Here is an 8,596-nt window from a genome sequence, read left to right on the forward strand (position 1 = left end):
TTAAACCTTGGTTTCTTACTGAGGGAAACTTGCCGCTGTGCGCATCACACCTTCCTCTTGGGGTTCCCAACGGACGTGTCAACTACACGCATCAGGGACCGCAACCCCTCCCAACCCGCAACCCCTCCCAACCCTAAACGCACCCCTCTGCCGCCGCCGCCGGTAGCGCCACCGGGCAAAGGCCGCGGGGCGTGGCGGCGGTGGTGGCCTCTCCTTGCTGTCGCGCTGGGACGGCGACCGGGAGCCCTCTACCCTCGCTGCGGCCGGACGGAATTGGAGATGGGCGGCGGCGGCGGCCAGATCGGCCAGAAGCGGCAGCCCTTGCCTTCCGCCGGACTTCACCGCAGCACGCCAGAGGGGCTGGTGGCGGGCAGCGGCCAGGCCATGATCTGCGCCACTCTCCCCCCGCCTCTAGGCCGTGTGTGGAGGCGATCTCGGGTTTCTCTCGCGTCACGAGGTCGCCCGGGGCAGCAGCCTTGGGTACGACGGTGGAGGTGGCCATCTTCTTCGTCGGAGAGGGTCGGCCTGCGGTTGGTGGTGGTGGATCTATCGATCTATCACCGCATTCCGGCGGCGTGATGGAGGAGCTTGGAGGCCAGCGTCGGTGTCACCGGTGGTGGGTTGGAGTGGCCAGCCCGGGATGGTCGCGACGTGGGGGTCCGACCTGAATAAAGGCAGCGGTCCTAGGGCCTCTCTTGCGTGAAGAGGAGAACCCACCAGAGGCCTGGACTCGTGATCTGGCCGGAGTGTTGAGTTCCGGAAGGCTCCGCCGATGAATGTAACAGTGCTTTTGCCTGGAGTTTGTTGGATCGGAGGTATTCGGTCGTGCGCACCCATGTTTTTATTCCGACCGATTGGTTCTGGAGGGAGCGGCACGAAGCTCTTTTTCTTTGATTGACATCAAGTGACTATGGATCCATGATGAAAGTCGGAAGAAGAGAATTTCATGAAGGTCAGAGGGGAGGACTAGCTAAGGGAGGTTCAAGTCTTTGTGATGTTGAGGGACTTTCTTGGTGTTTCGGGCTTCACAGCAGCGGTATGAAAGTGGGGGCGACAACACAGGTGAAGTGCAGAGTCCTACTTTTCAGAGTGAAAATCCAAGGTCTGGCCTTAATTGGTTGTGCCTGGCAATGTCCTTGGTGGAGGCATTTGTTTTGAGAGCGGGGACTAGTCTGTAATTCAGGTGTTGTCTTGGCGGTGGATGTATTGCTGTTGTTAGGCCCGAGATACTGTAGCGGGACTTTTATTTCTTAGTTTTCTTTTTTTGTTTTTGGCTGTGTGCATCCGTAGTGCCATTAGGGTGGTGCGTTGTTGCAGAGGCTGGGTGTAATTAGTATCTTCTTGATATTAATATATTCCCTTTATCGAAAAAGGTATTTTAGGGGATTTTAAGAGGCCATATAAGTGGAGGAAGGCCCAATTAGGGGTGTTTTTGGCCAACCCTAGCTGGTTGGACGAAAATCCCTTCATTTCCCCCATATATATCCCTCTGTAGCCGTCATTAGAACTTGGATTTTGATTAGATTAAAAGTTAGCTAATTGCTGCAACTACGTGTACTTCTTTTGAGGCCAACGCCCAGAACAAGACCGACTATTCAGAATCCCACCATTATCAATCAAGCTTTTCATCTCTATTCGCAATATTCTGATTGCATCTTTAGTTCTTACTTGTTCTCAATTTCAGGTAGGAATTAAGACCCTTGCTGGTCAGGCTGATCGTGCTCCCGCAAGATCAGTAACTCCCGGAGATTGTCCTAGCGATTGCATTGGCACACGAGCTTTGCACGTGTAGTCGGATCGTCAAGCACGAACTCCACCAACAAATCGATTTATCCCCATCTCATCGAAAGATCGGACACCTTTGCCTTATCAAGTGGTATCAGATTTCAGGTTGCTCGGTGAGATTTACAGTTTTCCTAGTGTAGATTTGTTTTACCTATAACCCAGAAAAAGCCCCACAAAAATATATTAGGTTTAGATCATCCGTCCCATTGCCCCTGCCAAGCCATTGCATGATCTTTTCAGTTTTTGCTTTTTGATTCTTTGTCTGCAATCGTTGTGTCGCGTGCTGGTCTTAGCGTCTAGAGTCGTTAGAGTTTCGAGTTCTGGTCATAGTAGTCGCGTCGCCGCCGCACCACCTCCGCTTGCAGCCCTTGCCATATCACCGCCACCATATACTTCCGCCACATCTGCCATCAACTCTTTGTTGAGCCCCTTTGGTTCCCATCATCGTAGGGTCTTCCTTGATCTTCGTTTCAGAGTTTTTTCGGGTTTTAGATCCGTTTTCTTGGTCAATTTCGCGTTTTCCGTCGGAATCCTGATAGCAGTCTAGCTGCAAAAAAAAATCCGAAAATTTCTGGGCGCCCTACCATAGAGACCTCTATGGTCATGCGCCAAGTCTGATCCTAAAAAAAAAAAATTCTGGGCGCCCTACCATAGAGACCTCTATGGCCATGCGCCAAGGTTGATCCAAAAAAAAAAATTCTGGGCGCCCTACCATAGAGATCTCTATGGTCATGCGCCAAGGTTGATCCAAAAAAAAAGGCGCCCTACCATAGAGACCTCTAGGGTCTAGCGCTAAGTTGAGTCAAAAAAAAAAAACTTGCCACCTTACCGTAGGTGCCTCTATCCTCCAGCACCAGTTTCGCTGCCTCTTGCATCTTGTGCCGCATTGTGACCTCGTTGGTGATTTAGGCTCGCGTCTCTAATACGATCTAGCCTAGGACCAGCACAGTACCTTCGTTGAGCATTTACTCAATTTGCATCGCTGATTTGATTACTGTGCCACCATATCACTATACTTTGCCTTCCCAGAGCTCCACAGATTTCTCCACGTGCTTTGTGTCGACACCTGGTAATCGCTTTGTGCAATCTCGGGGAGAAGCTGATCTTTGCTGGTTGCCATATCGCCTTCCTCCTATTTTGTAAAGAACATGTAAGAGCTTTGTATCTTTCTTGATGAATTGAGCGTGATACCACCATATTTGCGTAGCTTCTAGGCATATACACTTGTGCTTTTTGGGTACTAACCATGACAGGAATTGAGGACCAAGCCATCGACCCGAGTACCATGAAGACTACGGAGATGCATGTGCGACCATTTATAGGAGATCATGATCAGGTTATTTCTTTACCAGTTTATGAGGGTAGATATAATACTGATGCTTATTTTGATTGGGTGTTTGAGGTCGACCATATTTTTGGATGCCATGATTTTAATGAACATGAGAAAGTAAGAATTGCCGCCCAAACTTTTATTGATCTTGCTTCCGTTTGGTGGGACTGGAATTATAAAGAAAATATTGATAATACACCTACTACTTGGGTAGATTTAAAATCTGTTTTGAAACGTAAATTTATGCCTCTTTCTCATCAACGTGAAATACTCCGCAAACTTGAACGATCAGAACAAGGTAGTAATACTGTGCATGTTTACTATCAGGAATTTAAATTTTACCTGTACCGTTGTGATATAAATGAATTTGAGGAAAGTACTAGAAACATATTTTTCAACGGTTTGAACCCTGATATTAAGGTTATATTTAAGTATATTCCTCGTTCTACTATTGGTATATATGTCCGAGCTTGTGCTTTTGAGAAACACATACAGGAGACAACGTTGGACCATTCCAACTCCTTCAAGTCATGCACACTAGCACCGATTGTTTCTTCCAACGTTCCATGCATGAATATTATTGTGCGAGTTTCCCAGCCACAGACTTGTGACACGTCGCTGCGAACATCTTCTACGTTGGAGTCACAAGGTAAAAATGAAGGTACTGATTTTGTCCTTCCACATGTGACTGATGAACACCATGCTGATCTACATATGTCATGTGATGATTTGTCTATTGAGTTGATTGAGGATAGAGTTGTCGCTTTGAAACAATCTCATGATCAACCATTGGAGATGCTTCCTAGTTTTGTTAATCCACTTGAAATTGGTAACTACCATGTTCATATGAATATACCATGTGTGGAGTTCACTGATGATTTGGCCACACCGCCTATATTAGAGGATCATACTACTGATTTGCAAGTACCATGTGATCATACCACTGAAATTGATGTTGTTGTGAGCGCAATTAGTCCTGTTTTCAATTCTTCTTTGACTATGTGCACGTCCACTAATTTAAGTACACCCACTGAATTGCATGCTACAATACCAAATGTTTTGGGTGCTTATTTTGCGGACATTCATGCATCTATCAATTCGAGTGCCCCAAATGAGTTACATGCTAAGAGTCATTTTGGGCTGGGTGTACCAATTGATCACTTTAATATGTCTTGGAATATAAGTGCACCCACTGAAAATATCATCGATATGACTAGCAATCTTTTGGTTGACTCTAGTTATGATAGACCTACAGATTTGTGTGTACCATGTGTTGTTTTTCGTTCCTCTATGGATATGAGTGTACCAATGGAGAATTTTGTTTCCAATGATGACCATGTGTTAGGAACTTGTGTAAATGATATACCAACTATGTTGAGTACACCTACTGTACAAGTTAATTCTTCCATATCTATGAGTGTACAAACTGAAATTCTGTTGACCACCAAAACCCACCGACGAGTAGCGACGGGCAACACGAAGAGCCGGGAGGCTCCCAGGACTGCTGGAGGGCCCTGGTCCCTCGGGCGACGGCCCGCAAAGATCCGGCACGCACGTCCGATGCTGGTGCAAGGGCGTGCCACCTGACCTATACCTGGTCAGGAAGGTGATGGATTGCTTCGACTAGTTTCCTGCATGGCATACACGTAAACATTAAATACGAGCCTCGATCGGCTCTCAGGTTGTCCTGTGAATCGGCTCAGGGAGCTGATCCACCCATGATTCGTATGAGATCTACGATAACATGGTGGTCCTGCTTGATCAATATTATGTTAAAACGATCTACGACAATCTAGGGTTTTCACCACATAATCGGAACGTCCTACACGTGATTGAGCCTGGCAGACACGAAAGGTGATAATAAACCAGCTCTAGACAAGGCCTAAAAACCAACATGTAGCTGATTCCCGGAACATCTTCTCTAGGACTAGCAAACTATACCCTACGTGCTACTGGATCCTTCAACCCGTTTATAAGGCCTAACTATGTAGATATTAAACTAATCCTTGAAGAACAAGGAGCAATCGTAACGGATCGAATCTACTAAACAATGACTAAGCAGGGTGCCACCCTTGCACCTAAGATTGGTACAAGGGTGGCTAGATATCCAGGAATAGCATGACTAATCAAATACATCGAGAAAGTACCGATGCTAACCCTAACATATCCATGATAACGGTGTTGCTCGCCATCAAAAAGGCTTCAGTACGAGCAACACATGAACAACAGATAAACAAGATTCTGCCTAGATCGCAAGATGCGATCTAGGCAGCATAGCGCTTACCCGGAAGAAACCCTCGAAACAAGGGGTGGCGATGCGCCTAGATTGGCTTTGTTGTGAACGTGATTGTCTTCTTTCTCAATAACCCTAGATACATATTTATAGTCCGTAGACTTTCTAACGTGGGAATAATCCCAACGAGCTAAACTCTATCTTTTAATCCTAACCGACACGTATCCTACTATATTTACAGATACACGGGCAATTTAGCCCAAACTCTTTATACAAGGCCGATTCATGAATATTTTCTACGTATATTTGTTAAGCCCATCTCAATCACGGCCCACCTCTGATTTGGTTGAAATCTGGTGATAACACATGCCCCCCTGGTTTTGGTAATGATAATTTCAAAACCACTCTGTTTTTTTCTTCGTCGGGCCATGTCGTGGCAGAGCAGAACCGTCGCAGTATCCTTCATCATGATGCCTTGCCTTCTCAACTTCTCCGCGTGATCTGACAGTTTTTCTTTTCTTTTGGCACCACTTCCTCGGAAACTGCTGTGGCATTGAATCTCCACTATATCTCCTTTTATTTAACCGCGCCGAACAGTTCGCCTCTTCATCCCCTTGCTCTGTTCTAGCCATCGGCACCAAAAAACCCCCATCTCCTGTAGCAATGTCTTCCTCTTCCTCTTCCTCCTCCACCTCGTCGGGTCTTTCCTCCCTATCCTCTTCCTCTCGTGAGCCGACACCGGAGTGGGACTCGCTGGCGGCGCACGATATCCTCGCCCCACCGAAGTGGGACAAGGAGGATCATGATTCCTCCGTCTGGTCCGAGGATGACAAGTCCTTGACCGACGGAGAAGACGACTTCCAATTCCTCGTTGATGGGGAGCTGGAGGCGGAGAGCGAGGACGACCTCTTCTCCTGGGACGACTTCACCTCCTCCGAAGAGGAGGAAGAAGAGGAGGACGACGACTCCCTCGAAGACTACCCGCCGGCGAAGCGCTTCCGCGCCAGATCAGATGACGATGACGACGACGAGGAGGAGGAGGAGGCTCCCAATGAGGGCTACGGGAGCAGCGACGAGGAGCCCGCCGGCAGCAGCGCCGACGATAGCTCCGACGGCGACGACGAGGGCAGCAACGGCCCGTAGAGCAGCACCTACTAGTATAGGTCTAGTAGTAGTAGCAGATTGGTCAATAGACCTCTCTTTTGTTCTTCCTCCCTCGAGCAATCGGCTCTTTCTTTGTAAGAAATCCCTTCTATAATGAAGAAAATGTTCCTATGTTGATTTTGTTTCACCTTAATTTTGCCGATTGCCAAAGCAAGTCAACGCGCAAAGAGCCGATGGCCGCGCATCGGCTTTTCCCATGAATCGCGATTAAGGCCAAATCAGTTGCCTATTTGCACAGTAACTTGCAACCTTCGTTTGAGAAAATAGAATCAGATTCCCCAAATTGCCGTCCAAACAGGTTCAATCCGTGTCCACGCCAACCTTAGATCTCAAACGCACAGGTTCAACTCCTCAGCAAATCCAATGGGAGAATCATCCCAATGCCATGGTTTCTGGCCTGAACATAATCTGTTAACTGCTCAATTGAGCTTATTCCTCTAGAGTCGATGGCTATGCATCGGCTTTTTTATTATTATTCTGAAGTCGATGTCTGTGCATCGGCTGTACTGGTATCCATATGTCTAAAGTCGATGTCTGTGCATCGGCTGTGAAATTTTTTTTTACTGGCCGATTTTATGCATCGGCCCCCATGTTTCACTGTCCGTCATCCCACATGCTTGGGAAATATTTCTTGAGGTGTTGACCATTGACGGCTACTGGGAACTTAACACCGTCCAGCTGCTCGAGCATGTATGCATTGCCCTTCAAAACCTGGTCGACCTTGTACGGACCGTGCCAATTAGGAGACCATTTACCATATTCTTTATCCTTAGTCCCTAATGGCAACACAGCTTCCCATACTAGATCACCAACCTGAAACTCCTTTGGTCTCACCTTCTTATTGTATGCACGGGCTACCTTGGCTTTGGTTTCCTTAATCTTCTCCAACGACCAAAGTCTGAGTTCTGTTGAATCCTCAATAGTATCACCCATCAGGGCTGCATATTCTTCAGCTGTTAGATCATTCTGAAACGTAACACATCTCGATCCAGCCGTAATTTCCCAAGGCAATACGGCTTCCTGCCCATAGACCAGCTGGTATGGTGAAGTTTTTATAGCTCCATGGCATGACATGCGGTAGGCCCACAAGGCTTCTGAAAATACTTCGTGCCAACGTCTAGGGTTCTCGTCAACTTTCCTCTTAATCAGCTTGATAAGGCTCTGGTTGGACGCTTCAGCTTGCCCGTTGGCTTGAGCATAGTATGGAGACGATCGGATCAGCTTAATCCCCATGTCATCGCAAAACTTTCTGAATTCCTTAGAAACAAAGACCGATCCTCCATTGGTCGTGATAGTCTGGGGAATCCCGAATCTATGAATGACATGTTCCTTCACGAAATTGATGACATCTTCCGATTTTACCTTCTTCATCGGGACGGCCTCCACCCATTTAGTGAAGTAATCTGTAATGGCCAAAATCCACTCGTGGCCTTTGCTCGATGCAGGATGGATTTTACCGATCATATCCATGACCCAACCTCGAAATGGCCAAGGCTTGATGATGGGGTTCATTGCTGATGCGGGCACCATCTGAATTTTCCCAAACATCTGACACGCTTGACACCCTTTATAGTACCTAAAGCAGTCCTCAAGCATGGTGGGCCAGTAAAACCCTGATCGCCTAATCAGCCACTTCATCTTATGAGCCGATTGGTGAGTTCCACAGGCGCCTTCATGCACCTCGTGTAAGAGCCGATTAGACTCGGTTGGTCCCAGGCATTTGAGCAGTAACCCTTCTAACGTCCTGTAGAACATATCATCTCCTATAAGGACATATTTCATGGCCTTATACCTTATCCGTTTAGGTGCCCCCCGAGCTGGATCCTTCAAGTAATTGAAGATATCGGCTCTCCAGTCATCCTGTTCCAGGAACTGCACCTGAACTTCTGACCCGTCTGGTATGTCCTTGTATCCTGACGCCATTTGTGCAAGATTGTTGGCCTCGGTATTTTGAGATCTTGGGACCCAATTAAAGTTGATGTACCGAAACTGTGCCATCAGCTCACGACATTCCATCCATAATGGGAAGAGTGACTCACTCTCGCACTTGTATTCGTCTGTGAGCTGGGAAATCACCAACTTAG

This window comes from Lolium perenne, chromosome 5, assembly GCF_019359855.2.
Source record: "Lolium perenne isolate Kyuss_39 chromosome 5, Kyuss_2.0, whole genome shotgun sequence".
NCBI classification, from domain to species: Eukaryota; Viridiplantae; Streptophyta; class Magnoliopsida; order Poales; family Poaceae; genus Lolium; species Lolium perenne.